This window comes from Malaclemys terrapin, chromosome 1, assembly GCF_027887155.1.
Source record: "Malaclemys terrapin pileata isolate rMalTer1 chromosome 1, rMalTer1.hap1, whole genome shotgun sequence".
Taxonomy (NCBI): Eukaryota; Metazoa; Chordata; order Testudines; family Emydidae; genus Malaclemys; species Malaclemys terrapin.
In genome coordinates this window covers 242,078,457-242,095,066 of record NC_071505.1, presented here as the reverse complement: position 1 = coordinate 242,095,066, position 16,610 = coordinate 242,078,457, and the positions used below count along the sequence as shown (strand labels likewise).

At 42.6% G+C, this 16,610-nt stretch overlaps 1 protein-coding gene across 1 annotated transcript in view; it reads right to left on the bottom strand.

The window, feature by feature from the left end:
* RASA3 (RAS p21 protein activator 3) overlaps nucleotides 1-16,610 on the bottom strand; it is a 284,524-nt gene that overhangs the window by 267,750 nt on the left and 164 nt on the right. The window lies entirely within an intron of this gene.

Here is a 16,610-nt window from a genome sequence, read left to right as displayed (position 1 = left end):
CGAGACATTTTAGAGCAGGGGTAGGCAACCTATGGCACGTGTGCCAAAGGCAACAGGCAAGCTGATTTTCAGTTGCACTCACACTGCCCGGGTCCTGGCCATCGGTCTGGGGGGCTCTGCATTTTAATATAATTTTAAATGAAGCTTCTTAAACATTTTAAAAACCTTATTTACTTTACATACAACAATAGTTTAGTTATATATTATAGACTTATAGAAAGAGACCTTCTAAAAACATTAAAATGTATTACTGGCATGTGAAACCTTAAATTAGAGTGAATAAATTAAGACTCAGCACACCACTTCTGAAAGGTTGCTAACCCCTGTTATGCAGCCTGGCTATTAGGGAAGAGAGAAAGGGATCCATGCCAGCAGACAGAAGCAGATGTGCAGAGGGGCATCTAAGATCAGGAATAGGATCAAAGAGGATAATCAGTGGGAACTAGTAAGGTTGATTGCTCTCAAATTATACATTGTGACCCACATTTCTGAAGTTCTTGAGCAGTTTTTATTTAGACAAATCTCCATTGACTTCACTGATATCAGAACTTTGATTCAAGCACTTTACAAACATTAGTTAATTAAGCCTTATAACAGCTCCGTTCACTTAACCACTGAACTCCAGCACAGTCTGGGTTGAAATATTCGAACTGTTCAACAGTACACAGCAGGACTATGCAATGGTTTAGTTCAAGAAGCCTGAAGTGATTTCTCCTTGTTATCTCCCTAATTTGCCTGTTCCAAGAGGTATCCTAAATACACCCACTCCATGTGACACCTCATCAGGGCCAGCTCTGGCTTTTTTGCCGCCCCAGGCAAAAAAGCCTCCCGCCGCCCCCCGCCCCTCCCCCCCCGGCGGGGAGCACGACAGGGGAGGGCGCCGAGCCTGGCCACGGCCCCCCTCTCCCCGGCCAGCCAGAGCGCCGGGGGTAGGGCGGCGAGCCCGGCCGTGGCCCCGCTCTCCCCAGGTGAGCGCCGCCCCCCTCCAGGTGCCGCCCCAAGCACATGCTTGGAGGGCTGGTGCCTGGAGCCAGCCCTGCACCTCATCATAATCCTGATACCATAGAAAACAAAACAAAAAAAACAACAAACAAAACAACCAGCTGCACAAGGAAGCACATTTACAGAGGAAAGATAAAACCAGAAGAGAGCATAAAATCTATTTGAGACCATTTTCTGCAAGAGACATTAGACAGTAGGTCCCAACGATGATGACATTTATTTCACAAAATCCACTTAAGTGTTTTGTTTATACACATATACTCAAACCAGTGCTGTTAAGAGTAAAATGCTGGTTTCGCAGGAGCCTCTTTGCCAGGCACTTATATCAACATAAAAGCCTGTAGTGATAAAAAAAAAAAAATATATACAAACAAGTGGCTTATTAAGGGTCTGAACCTGCAAGGTGCTGAGCACCTCAGTTCTTATTGATTATACAGAAACAAACGGAGACCCTATTCCACTGATATCAATGGGAGTTGAGGTTGCTCAGCACATTGCAGGAGATGCTCAGCATTGTATAGTCTTGGCTTTTGAAGCATATGTCCCATACTGCAGCTGCAATTCCCCTCATTATTCCAGCAAGGTACCTACTCTCAGACTTTCAGCTCCCCAGTTGTTTCATTTCTTGGGTGGAGATCCACGTCTCGCTCTCTTCAGACTGGGGTATTTCCAGGCTGCACAGTTCCAGGCCTTGACTGTGTTATTCCCAGTAGAGATAGGTTGCCCAAGCACAACAGCTTCCTTTCTCTTCATAGACACAGACTTTTATTTTTCCGTGGGAGGCGGGGGGGCTGCTCTACTCCCTCTCCATCCTGAGGTCCTACTCCCTCTTTTTCCCTCCCCCGAGGCCCCACCCTTGCTCCGCCAATTCCTGCCCTAGCTCCAACCCCTCGCCCAAGACCCCCACCCACCCGCCACTCACTGCTCTCTACCCTCCCTCAAGCACCTCCCCCAGCCACCAAACAGCTAATCGGCGGTGCCACCAAATGCTGATTGGCAGCACTGCCACACAGGTGTGACTGGTGGGTGCTGAGCACACACTATTTTTTCCCATGGTGTTTGAGCCCCGGAGCACCCAGGGAGTTGGCACCTATGTTTCTCTTCAGAGACAGTTAACATTGTGACTTCCCTCACTTATGGAAACCACACTGCTCTTTTTATACAAGCCTATTTTATTCTTAAGGTAAATGCACTGCAGAGAAAACATACTGAAGACAACAAAAGAACCTACCCACATGCTAATAAGCTTATCAGAGCTCACCCCATCCTAACATAAGCTCTGGCAGGAGCAGTCCTTCCAAACCCTACCCGAAGGATTTCCTTGTGGATTCACAGCTTCTGCTTAGAACAAGCACCCAGTCTTGTGAAGCCTCAGTAGGCCCAGTCCTTTCAGCCCTCCTTCCCTAAGTACTGTGGCCCTCCATGGACCAGGGATCCTGTCAGTCTGCTGGGCTGGGGCCGGGATTTAAAGGGCTCAGAGCTCCCCGCCGCTGCAAGGAGCCCAGAGCCCTTTAAATCCCCCTCGCAGCTCCAGCAGCCAGGCTGGGGCCAGGATTCAAAAGGCCCTGAGCTCCCGCGGCTGCGGGGAGCCCCAAGCCCTTTAAATCCCCCCCGCAGCTCCGGCTGCCAGAGCTGCTGTGCGGATTTAAAGGGCCCAGAGTTCCACGGCGGCTGGAGCCCCATGCCCTTTAATTTGCCCCGGGGGCTCCCACCCACCTCTGCAGCTGGGAGCCCCAGGTTGATTTAAAGGCCCTGGGGCTCCCAGCCACAGCCGGTGCCCCAGGGCCTTTAAATCTTGAGAGGCCCCGCCTCTTCCGGTTGAGGCCACGCCCCCTCTGGACTCCGGCAGTACCGGTAAGTCCTGTAAGTTACTTTCACTCCTGGCCCTCAGTCAGTTTAAAACCAGGCTATTTATCCAAAAATCCTTTCTTTATCTGTTGATCCCTAGTGAATCCAGTTTGAACTAGTTAGTGCATAGCTCTCCAGGAGGTGCAGAGGCTTCAAAGTGCTGATAACTGAAGGAATTACATGAGAATCCCTCTCCTCTTGGGGGAGTTACATTAGGATGATCACTCACATATTCCCAAAATACCAGACATTCTGGTACTTGTGGAAATGGTGTGTCCCACCCCCATCAGTGTGACCTCAAACACAATGTGTGTACAAGCTTACACTGGACAGAGGACGCTATTTGGAACATCACACTACTCTGCCTCCATTGGCATGAACTCATGCATACAGTGCATATGAGGTCACACTGGCGAGGGTGGCGGGGGAGCAGCGTGCTTTTCAAAATAGCATCCCTTCTCTGAAAAAAACACACATCTGGTTTTCATAGAATATCAGGGTTGGAAAGGACCTCAGGAGATCATCTAGTCCAACCCCCTGCTCAAAGCAGGACCAATCCCCAGACAGATTTTTTTACCCCAGTTCCCTAAATGGCCCCCTCAAAGATTGAACTCACAACCCTGGATTTAGCAGGCCAATGCTCAAACCACTGAGCTATCCCTCTCCCCCTACTTTTGTCTCAGTACCAGGTAGGGGACAAAGCACCGAAGAAGAGGACTGTCCGGTTTAAAACCGAATTAATGGCCTGCCTAAGTTACATACAATTCCACAATAACACTCACACAATTGCATTAATACAATGGACCCCTAACACTTTAAACCTAATTCAGTAAGGTTTAACTTCAGTAAAGTTCATATTTCAGGAAATAGTCAGTCTGCCACAGCTTTTACCCTTGATGCTACACCTCAGCATCAGCAATAAGTAATAACTATTTTATCCTGTGTTGTGTTGTTGTCTCTTCAGCAGGTCACATCTGACATGAAAACATTTGGTTTTGGAGAAACAGTGTGTAGATCAGGTGTCTCAAACTCAATTTACCTTAGGGCCAGTGCCAGTCCTCAAATCCTCCCAGCAGGCCAATAATGTCACTCATGCCGCCCAGAACCCGCCCCCCCAAAACTCCGCCCCCACCTGCCTAAGGCTTTGGGAGGGAGTTTTGGGAGGGGGTCTGGGGTGCAGGCTCTGGGAGGGAGTTTGGGTGCTGGATGCAGGCTCTGGGCTGGGGCAGGGGGTGAGGATGCAGGCGGAGGGGGTGGGTTTGCAGGCTCTGTGAGGGAGTTTGGGGGCAGGAGGGGGTATGTGGGGTGGGGGTGCAGGCTCTGGGAGGGGGGAGGAGGTGCGGCGCTTACCTAGGGTTCCAAGGCGGGGTGGGCTGGGGGACCTCTGCATGCTGCTGCTCCCAGGCACCGCCCCTTCAGCTTCCCATTGGCTGCAGAGGCGCTCGGGGTGGGGGCAGCGCGTGGAAGCACAGCCCCGCCCCGCGGCAGCAGGGAGGGGCTGGCAGACACGTGGAGCGAGCAGGCAGAGGCTTGCTCAGCTCCGCTGTACTGCCAGGGCCCCGGGCCATTGCAAATTGCCTGGGTGGGGGGAGCGTCCGGGGACGGCAGGTGGGGCCAAGGGAGAGACCTGGCCCCAAAATTGCTGGAGCCCTGCGGGCCCCATTGGGGAGGTTCACGGGCCGCAGATGGCCTGTGGGCCGTGAGTTTGAGACCCCTGGTGTAGGTGCCGATTTTCTTTTACATGTTTTTATGCAGATGACAGAATAAAAGAACAGGATGTAAAGAGGTTTCTGTCCCACTTCCTGTAGCATAGCCTTTCTGTCTCATTTGTGGTAATAGGATTATGCCCAACAACATTCTAAGCAATACAAGTTTTGTATTGTATATATATGCATATTATGTTTTCTTTAAAATCATTCTCATAGATCTGCTAAAAGAGGAGTATGAAAGTTTTATAATTAAAAAAGTAAAAGATGGCAACTAGAAATATGCATGCAGCAATTGTGAGTTGGGATCCAATATAATCTATGGAAGATTGATTTACATTGTCTTAATGGCATACTGCTTATTGACTGGTAACTCTTCTTTTGAGATTTTGTTCCAGATTCTGTCTGCATGTTTGAAATTTAAGTTCTTTATAATACGTAGGTCACATATGTATACTTGAAATAAATGATGGAGCTACTTAGCTATAACTGGATACCACAGACATACTTCTGGAATGCAAAAAGGTACAATTAATTTAGTCCAAAATGTTAGTAATTAAATAATATACCTTATAATTGGAACCTTCTGTTGCCATATTTCATCTTTCAGAAATTAAAGAAATCCTAAAGCATTAGCAGAATGACTTTCTCTAGTCTAATAATGTTAAAAGGATTATTCTACAATAATGGAAGGACATGGAAAATGTATCTACAATCACCTGACAGACCTTGCAACAACAGTCTCATACAAAAATATTGTATTTGGAATAAAAGTTAAACTGAATTACTTTAATGCAATATAGAATCCATTTCTAAATTTCATAGGGGAAAATCTACAGACTTGGGGAAGTACAGATAGTTGTTTTATAGTGCTATGTGTGAAATGTATACATGAACATACAGATCAATACAATGTAACATGCATGGGCCTGTTTGCTGGGTGGGAGTATTTTTATTTATTTCTATATTTGCATAGTTGTACTTTGTTGTTACATGTTGTACTGCGGGCCAAAGATTATTTTCTTTATGCGATTATTCATATAAACCAGACAAGCAGGACTGGTCCTGTATGCACCTTTAAGGACTGCATATATGTTTTTATATTTCATGCATTCTTTTTTGAGAAGAGATTAGTTTTTATGTTGTTAGTTGTTTGATTAAAACATGTCTCTTCTGTAAAATTAATAAACATTTTATAAATGAAGCCATTTATCAAAAATAGAAGGTAAAACTACTCCTGAATAATGAATAAAAACAATGTCCAAGTCAAGAAAAAGTCCCAGTGAAAAAAATAGCACCCTCATTGTTGGGACATTTGGGGTGAAATCCTACTTCAATTGGGCTGGAATTTCACTCTGGGTTCCTGCACTTTCAGAAACTATTAAATTAGATCTTCTTATGTAAAAGGGCTTCTTGCAGCCGGCCTGTGTCAAATTGAATCTTTTCTGCCTACACTTGGGAGAATAACAGAGATAAAGATTATAAGTATCTATGGCTTTTGCAGGAAGTTTCAGTATTCACTCCTAGAGTCTTGTTCAGAAGGGTTCTCCATGGATTATAAATTTCAATCAAGGGTCTAAATTTATCCCTGATATAACTATTCACCTCACTGGGGACACATTAGGAATGAACTTGGCCCAACATGCCTTCTCGCTCTGCACTCTCAGACTTGATGACTGCAATGGTTTAGACTTCAGATAATGAAGCTTTGCAAAATAGTATCTACATGATTTTCAGCTACTTTTAGAAACACTTTATTATACATGATCACATAGCCAAGTTGTATTTGGTAAACGGGAATGGCTCAGGGGCTTGATAATGAAATATTAATCTTTTCACCTGTAGGTCTCAGATTCAAATTTGAAGTAGGTCACTAGTGCCCAATAGTCATTGTTATCCAACTACTGTTTGATGGTTTATATGAAAAGCATTAGAGGTATCCATATCTGGGGGAGCATGGTCTACATCAGTGATCTCCAACCTTTTTATACACAAGATCACTTTTTAAATTTAAGATCAACCCAGGATCTACCCAGCCCCTTCCCCAAGGCCCTGCCCTGATCACTCCATTCTCTGCTCCCTCTGTCACTCACTCTCTCCCACCCTCACTCACTTTCACTGGACTGGGGCAGGGATTTGGGGTGTGGGAGGAGATGCGGGGTGCAGGCTCTGGCACGAGGCTCTTACTACAAGTGGCTCCTGGTCAGTGGCACTGCAGGGCTCAGGCAGGCTGCCTGCCTGCCCTGACCCATGCCGCTCTGGAAGCGGCTGGCTGCTGGCATATCTTTCTGACCCCTGGAGGTGATGGGGGCAGTGGGTCTCTGTGCACTGCCCGGGCCTGCAAGCATCACCCCACAGGTCCCATTGGCCGGTTCCCAATGATTCTGGGGGCTGGGGCAGCACACAGAGCCGCCTCTCCCCCTCCCCCACAGGGGCCGCAGAGACATGCCAGCAGCTTCCGGAGAGATGTGGGGCCAGGGCAGGCAAGCAGTCTGCCTGAGCCCTGCTGCGCTGCCGGCTTTTAGGAGCTGGAGATCGCGATCGACCGGCAGAGGCTCCAGGATCGACCAGTCGACCATGATCGACTGGTTGGTGACCACTGGTCTACATCATAACCAACTACCCACACAAAATATAGTAGCACCATGAGCAAAAACACCAAGGAGCAAGTAGACCTAAGAACAGCCAATACCAGGTCAGACCAATGATCCATCTAGCCCAGCATCCTGTCTCTAACAGTGACCAATGCCAGATGCTTCAGAAGGAACCAACAGAGCAAGCCAATTTGAAGTTGTCCATCCCTGGTCATCCCAGCTTCTGGCAGGTGAAAGTTTAGGGACACCTAGAGCATACAGTTGCATCGCTGACCATCTTGGCTAAATGTCATTGATAAATCAATCCTCCATTAACTGATCTAATTCTTTTTTGAGCCCAGATATACTTTTGGCCTTCACATCATGTGGCAATGAGTTCCACAGGTTGACGGTTACATTGGATAGAGTACTTCCTTTTGTTTGTTTTAAACCTGCTGTCTATTAATTTCATTGGGTGACCACCTAGTTCTTGTGTTATGTGAAGGATTAAATAACACTTCATTTTCTACTTCATTCATGATTTTATAGACCTCTATCATATTCCCCTTAGTCGTCTCATTTCCAAACTGAAAAGTCCCAGTCTTATTAATCTCTCCTCATATGGAAGCTGTTCCATACCCCTAATCATATTTGTTGCCCTTTTCTGTACTTTTTCCCCCAATGCCAATATATTTTTTTTTTAAATGATGCAATCAGAACTCCATGCAGTATTCCAGGTGTGGGCATAACATGAATTTATATAATGGCATTATGATATTTTCTGCCTTTTTATCTAGCTCTTTCCTAATGGTTCCTAACATGGTTAGCTTTTTTAACCGCCACTGCACATTGAGCAGCTGTTTTCAGAGAACTATCCACTATGATTCCACAATCTCTTTCTTGAGTGGTAACAACTAATTTAGACCCATCATTTTGTACGTATGGTTGGGATTATGTTTTCCGATGTGCATTGTGATAGGCAGTGCTCACTGGCAGTGTTGCCTATAGTTAGAGCACTAGGTCTCTGCTCACCCCACCTCCCATGTCTCTCACTGACTGCTGTCCCACCCTGTGGCAGTCTGCCCTTTGGTGGAGGGTTGACTCGCCCTCCAATGAGGTCATGAGTTAACTTTATCCCTACTTGGGATAACAGTCTCAAGGAAAATATTGGGTCCCCCACCTTCATGAACACGGGGTGAGAGGGAGGGCTTCCGCCCATGTATTGACCCCGTCACCGTGCCTCAGTGGATCACAGCTTAGGATGCCAGATTCAGGACAAACTGTTGAGAAATAGCGCAGACCCATCCCAGACTGGTGGTTATTCTATCATTAGATATACCAAGCCAATAACAAAGTAAACTTCTGTCTCACCACACTGGTTAACAAGAAGTCAAAAATGCAGTCTCCAGCTGATCAGTGGGCTGCTGGTGAGTGCTAAGCACACACTATTTTTTTCAGCACCTATGGTCTGGGCCCTAGCCCAGGGCCCTGTAAGAAGCCACAAAGTCCAGCACTCAGGAATGTATTAAAGCTGCCTCCCTAGGCCACTTCCTACCCACCGAAGTCTTACAGTTTGACTCACACTAGTAAAGAAAAAGAGTAACTGAATCTTCAGCCTTTCTGGGCTCAGCAGGCCTCTCTCCCTTCCCCACCGCCCAGGAAAGGCTTCTGCAATGTCCTTCTTCAGGAGTTCTCAGGGTAGTTTCCTCTCCCTGCCCTATCAGCCCCTTACTGAGCTGCCTGGCTCCTTTTTAAGATCCACTTCCAGCTGGAGCATGCACAGTAAGTTCAGATGGGCAGGGTTGCTTTGGCCCAGAGTTGTTTCTTAACCCCTTCAGTTCCCCTGTTGGGTTTAATACACCCCCTGCATCCCTTCATAGTTATCAACACTGGATTTCGTTCTGTTAGCACCTTGAGCATCCAGTGGCACCACTAGAGAGCCCAAATTCCCCTCTCATCCTCAGAAGCCATGAAGCCAGTTCTTTATAGATAAATAGCAGATTCACCATTGGGAATCCCCATTTTAAATACGAGTTTTGGTACAGAATACCTCAACTCCTCCTTTTAGTCATTTAGATGTTCTTAAAATACACGTATCCTCTTGTACCTTTTACATCAGTCTGGTGTCTATGCTGCACATCATGACCAGCATTTTTATTGACTCAGATTGTGAGACATATGGAAAATTCATAATAGAAATCTTGGTACACTAATTAGAACTACAGACTTCCAAAAAAGAAAAAAGAGAGACAAATTAAAACAGATAGTGGTGAGTTGTATATTTAAGAGAGACTCATCTCTTTTCCACCTCCAGCTTGTCAATAATGAATGACCAGATCACAATTAATCCTCTGTTGTAATTTTCCCCTACAAACTAATACTTTCTCTAAGTTTCTAATAATCACAGAGAGACAGCAGGATAAGAAAAATGTGATGTTAATTAATCAATTGATGCAAGACTGGAAAGTGTTCTGAAAACCAGGCAAAACACTGCACAGCAACTGAGAAGCTCTTGAACACTAGAGGGCAGGAGATCATCTTTTAAAATCTCAAGTCTGATTCAATAGTAGCTCTTTAATTGGATCGAGAGTTCTACAGAGTAGGAAAAATGCCTGTTCAGTCTTGGTAAATGTCAGGTTTTTAAGTCCCCAACTTTGGCCTAGATCATTTCTCCAGCCCTAGATCATGTCTATTTAATTAACAAAATATCCTTTTACTAATACTCCCCAATTTTGAACTATATCCTCTCTTCTACTATCTGATTGGTATACCTAGTAAGTAGTCTAAGTAAGGGGGCTTTGGTGAAATCAGGCTATACTCTTTCCACTCCTTGTCAGGAGTTTTACATGCTCCCTCGTAGCATTAACCCTGCCTACATCATCCTTCAGATGAATCACGCTTCCTTATAAACTTCATGCTTAACTGTAGATTTCTCACAAGACTCTCAGTGGTTTTACTCTAGAGAGCTGGAACCAGTAACCTGGGTAGAGGCAAAGCCTTTCATGACTGGCTGTATTAGGGAGGAGAATCTTCCCAGGAGGGCATGGACCCCCTGGTACTCACTGAGAACTAGTGTCTTTGCTTCTTTTTAATAAAAATACTGTGTTTGAGTCAACAAAAATCTGACCATTTGGAAACTGCACAATGATCAGTCACAGCAGACTGTTCTTAAGTCTCCAGGTCTACACTTCAAAATAAATATACATGCATCTTGTTAAGCAGAGAATTGTTGGTTCAAACAATTTAGAAGCTGTGCTAGCAAATCCAGCAGTACATGTAAGTTGCAGCAGCCAGTTACTTCCAGGTGTTCTTTTTATTTCCCCTTATCTTCCTTAAAACTTTTTGCCCTAGTAAAAATATGGAATTGGTGATATTATTTATACTGTGGTACCACTGAAAGGCCATAGTCAGGATTACTGCTATGTACAGTATGAACACACTGGTTAATATGGTCCCTTCTCCAGAGAGCTTATTTACTATCCACTTAAGAGAAGATGCAACAAATGAGGATAACAAGCAATAGGAGATGAGAATGTGCAGAACTTGATAGATTTTGTCGAGCCCTTACTCACGCTGGTAAGCACTTACTCGGGTACTTTCATTGGTATAAATCACCATCTGGCCTTTAATGACTGATCTGTTATCACTGTTTTTCTGTTATGTTATAGAATAAATTACATTTCTATTGCAGAATAGTATAAAATAGGTTTCTTAACAATATTGTTATAATAGTATTAGTATGGTTTAGTCATCAGAAAATTATGATGTCATTAGATGTTTTGAAAATAACCCGGTGTTTATTTTCTCTTAGTTTTTACAATGTAACTTATTCATAACTATTTACTTTTGTGAATGTTACTTACATTTTTAAACTAGCCCCCATAAATGCACCTGCCAGTTGACTTTGACACTCAGGATAGATTAGTCACCTTCACTTTCTGACTCTCGTGCATAGTACAGTATGCTTATTCCTTGGGTTCAAAGAACTGTAGGAGGATGTTCAAATTTTAACAAACCTGCTTTCAGATATTTTTTTTAAAGAATGCAAACATTTCTGTTCAATAAGTTTTGTAAACACTCATTACTCTTTGAACAAATCTAAATTTGGCTCTCCAGCAAGGAAATTGACTGTCCCTAGGAATACAGTCTGTCTCTCTCTTTTTCTGTATCCTTTAATTTTAAACAGGAGTCTTCAAACATCATTCAAAAAGTAATTCAGTATATTTTCCCTTTTAAAAAAAATCTGCTTTTTTTTTTGTTTACTGATGTGCTTTATTGAATAATCTTTTGATGTTCTATAAACTGATAGATTCTCCAGCTTCAGTTCAGTTGTTGAAACTGGTCTCTCGAGGGCCTTATCTCAGGATTTTATTACCCAAAACATCTAAAAATCAACCAAATGTTTCCCAGAAAACACTCAAAACCAAGATGCCTAGTCAGGTTAGATAAGAACAGTGTTACACATGATCTGTTTTATAAAAGTTTCACATTAATCTCCCAAAAGAGAGAACAAGTCAAGGTAGACAAACAGTCCTACAGAGCTCGCTTTTGTAGAAGAATTTTTTTGAGGTTTACAACTAGTTTATCTTGTTTCCAACCTCAGTTTCCTTTCTTCCTTTCTGCCCATGGTGGAGCTTCTTAAGAAAGCAGTTAACTTTCCACACTAGCAAAGCATCATTGAACTGAAGTCCAGGACCCTATCCTTGAAGCAGGAGATTACTGTTTTACATATATTACAGAAGTGCCATCAATATCTGGGCCCCATTATCTTAGGCTAGGTAGTAACAGTCCCTTCCCTAAATGCCTTTTAATCGGATTATGGCAGCTCTGTTAGCATTCTCAAATTCTCTGCATTTAGACTACAGTGGACTAGATGGGAAATTAATTCTCTGTATCCTAGCTTTGATACAAGCCTCCACACCTTTCCCATGTTCCTTTCCTAGCAAGCTTCTGCCACTAATGATACAAATGTGTAGAATGTGCTGTTTTGCAGAACTTGTTTAATTTAAAATATTGTCACACGTATTAAGAAGTTATAAAAAGGCACATAAGCTGTTTATGTGAGGTATGACTAAATATTTTCATATACTCAATCATCTTTAATTTGGATGGTATGATGTAAATATAAGGATCCCAAAATGCTCTATAAAATTATATAATATATGAGAATCAGCCACGGCTGAAATGCAGCAACTGCCAGGACAAGATGAGATTGCTGTTAAATAGTGAGCAGAAAAACAGCACATTTAGGATGGTAAGACCTTAAGCTAAAGCTTATTGAAGCCAATGAAATTAGTAGAAAGAGACTCAATGAGCTTTGGAGTGGGCCATAGGTAAATATCTTAACACTTCTTTTCAGTCATTTGCAGAATTATATTTAGCATACATTCTGTAGCTGCAAACTATTGCTCCAAAATGTCACTTTGCAAGTGCATCAAGTCTGGAAGACTGACGACATCCACATGTGTTGTCACAGAATGATACTCAACATCAACCAGTATGACTACCTCCAGAGATAAACTTTGCCATTACTCTTAGCTATGAGGTGCTCCTGCTCTTGGTAAGGAAATTTAATTGCATCAGGCTGGGTACATCATTCAAATTCCCTCTGAATATCTTCTGAAGATGATCTTTGGTAATCAAATACATGAAGGTTCTTATCTTCATTTTAAGAAATCACTTAAAGATGGTAACATTACTGCTGACATTTGGAAATTCTGGCAGCTTATTGAATTGAGTGGAGAACCATTGTCAGGAAGGGAATAACAATCTTTGAGGAAACCACATTGGTAAATCTCAGACCAGTTTTGACTCCAGGCCATCTGGGATTTCTTCCCCTTTTCCTATCACCCAGGTTCTATACTGGGAACTGAATCCCCAAAATAAAAACAAACAATATTTACATTAATTCCAAAATAAATGTATAATCATAGAGGCCAGATTCCCTTCTCCAGATTCAATCTTTTGTATTGTTCAGATGATGCTGAAGAGTCAGAGTCTGGCCACAGCTGAGAATTTCCTCAGCAGATGGGAGGATTGAGAAAGGTTTTGAGCTCAGCCTAAACCAGCACAGTAGTTCCAGCATCCACCACCCTTCCCTTTGGAGAGGGGGTGTCTCAGGATTAAGACAGCAGCAGTCTGCTGGTTCTGAAGTGGCAAATTATGTGGTTTCTACAGAGATATGCTCAGGTAGTGTAAAAGAACCATTGGGCTGCTGTAACTTATGTCATGGCTGCCACAGAATCAAACAGCTGAACCAACTTCCTGGCACCCTCTTCCTACCCCCTCCTGAACAGAGCAGATGTAAGTACAGAGAAGAATCTACCCATATGCACATTAATATATATTTAAGCACTGAAATGCTTTATATGCATGGTTAAATTCTTTAACAATGAAACTGAGAAAGTAAATAAAGAGGTATGTAATTAAATAATTTTGAAGAAATTATAGAAAGTAACCCAATCAATGATACCTCATGCAATTATGTGAAAGTTAACAATACTTTGATTTACTGATACAAAATTTGTCTGTTGTTCAAGGACAAATTTTATAAAGTAACTGCAAAAAGAAACCCCTATAAAGACAAGAGCCAACTACATGTTTATCCTTTTTAAAGATAAGAAGAGTTAGTTTTCCCATTTAAAAGTTTTAAAATATATGCAGACGGAGAGATTTTGCCCTAACTGGTACAGATACGGGTTTGTTTTGAAAACTATGGTTAGTTTGAAATGTTACAGTGAGAGGCTTCCCCCACCCCCTTTTATAAGTGATAAGAAAAAAAAATTACTTTTCAGTTTGTTCTTTCATATTTTAGATGCATTTTGTATGCTTTTACTTTTCTGTGGTTTGATATTAACATTTGGATAGAATAAGGATTCATTTAATGTATTCTGAAACATTTTAGTGATTTTTACATTTTTTGAAAGGGTTAGAATGTGAAAGCTTTATATCATGTTTAGTTTTAAATACTGACTCAAATTAATTAGACTTTATTAATAATGTATGCTTTAATTATTTTTTTTTTAATTATAAAGGGAAATTACTTAAACTTTGATCTTAAAATTGGGGAATAAATGGATTTTGTGCAAACCTGGATGTCCCAAACACAGAAATTTTAAAAATGTACTTTAAATATTCAGGAATTGAAGATACGAACTATTGACATGTATCTAGCTCTAATGTATTTAAAGGTTTCAGGGTAGCAGCCGTGTTAGTCTGTATCCTCAAAAAGAACAGGAGTACTTGTGGCACCTTAGAGACTAACAAATTTATTAGAGCATAAGCTTTCCGAAGAAGTGGGTTGTAGCCCACGAAAGCTTATGCTCTAATAAATTTGTTAGTCTCTAAGGTGCCATAAGAACTCCGGTTCTTTTTAATGTATTTAAAGTTTCAGGACAACAGATCCCTGAATTGCCAGTATCATTTGAGAACAAATGTCAAGTGACACCAAGCTTAATATAGACACACCTTTTTCAGGCAGTTAGTCAAAGTCTTATCAATTTTATTTGTATATGCAATGCTTCAAAAACATGTGCAGCCAAAACTGTAAAAGATTCCTCAGGCAACTGAATCCAGAAGAGGGCTGATCTATAATGTCATATAAATCAGTGAAAGACATAACAAAGGCTTGATCTCCACAAAACTTATTGTATACCTGCCCCAAATTAAAACAGTATGAGTTATAACTTCAGGGCTATATAATCCCTCAGAAACCTGTAGAATACCAAAGATATACAACAAATATAAACAGTCACTTAAATTCATCGTGCACAAATGTTGCATTAAAAATCATTAATTTAGAACTTGAGTTATCTAACTTTACTTGCTGAAACACGTGCTGCTTGCATCTAACTCGGAGAATATTTGCACTTGCAGGAGCTTAGTGGCTCCCTTTTCAACAGATTTCATTGGATGTTTCTGTTATTGTGCATGCGGTTCAATGCCTTGGTCTTCCACTTATAACCCTTGAACTAACTCATTCTCTAGGTTTTTCTACACTTTTAATAACCCTCAGCTTTTCAATATTCTCAATTTATTTTATTTTATTTGTTAGACCAAATGTTTGGGGAAGGCTTTGGAGGATGGATGCACAGAGTTACTGATTGTTTTATCTTAAAATAGTATCCTCCTTCCAGACAACCCAAGCATTGAAAGACATCTGAGAACTTTACTAGTATGCAGTCTGTGCTCTCTGTTTGCATTTCGGTGGCTAGCATATAGATCAAACATTTAATTCATTGCACGATTAAGTAGATTTTTAGATGTAGCACAAGTAATACATCTGCATTTACTATGTATTTCATACTGTTTTTAAAAAACACATTGTAGGTCACTTGCACTACTATTGTATTTAGAATATGAAACAAGCTTTGCTTTGTATTTCTGCACCTTTTCCTTAGCTACTGTATTATATATTACAAAAAACAACCCCCAAAAACAACAAAACAAACAAACATAGAATTGTATTCCAACATCCAATCTGAAGACTATAATTCTGCCATTAGGGTTTACCAATATTTGCACATCTACAATACTTTCCTCTGCAGTCACTACAAGGAAATTTGCATCATGGCCTTACTGTTTTCAAGTCTTCGCCTTAATACTATGACATTCTTTTGAAAAATTATTTTCCCCATCACGTTTATGGCACACTTGACCTAATGCCAAGAAAATATTTTACTTCACATTCCCAGCCATAGCTAGCCACTTGCTACATGGCCTAACTGCTCGTTCAGTGTTGGGTCACTTGTGAGCCCAAACCTGCCTTTCCAATTTCACTGCCTCTGGACGTCCGTGGTTAATATTTCAGGCTAAATAATAACAGCACAGGTAGAGCTAATCTACTCATTAATACCTAATGCACAGCAAGTAGTGCGAGTGTGCTATTGCTGGGGAAGGATTTCAACCCTCATTCAGCGTTCCCTGGACCTTTTAAACTGAGTGGTACTTGGCCCAGTGTGGCAACCCAGGCCTCCTCACAAGGGGGTAACAGAGGGAAGAGAGCTCCTCTATTAATAATATCTTGTAAGGTGCTAAAACGTACCAACCCCCCGTCAGGCCTTTAAAGAAATCATAGGATTAAATAATACCACCACCACCCCACGCCACTTTGGGAGTTTTCTATTTCTCTTCATTTGTGCCTGAGCCTTTAAGGTGCAGCGGGTCACGCGTCCCCTAGGGCTCTGGGGACGTGCCTTCTAATGAACGCGGAGGCTCTGGCCAAATAACAGGACTCCAGGAGCTGGAGACGTCAGAGAAACGGCAGAAACGTCACAAGCCCGGGCAGCGCTGGGTCACAGTCCCCCTTCCTCCCCCGGGCCCTGCCCCAGGAGGGAGATAGATAGTGTAGCGCAGCCCCAGTCGCCCGCCCCGCCCCGCTCTAGCGCGGCGGCTCGGCTCTGCGCGCGCTGTAGGAACCATCCGCGCGGGGTGGTGTTTCTGGGGGGAGTGAGTTCGAAAGCGACACCGGAAGGGGACATGT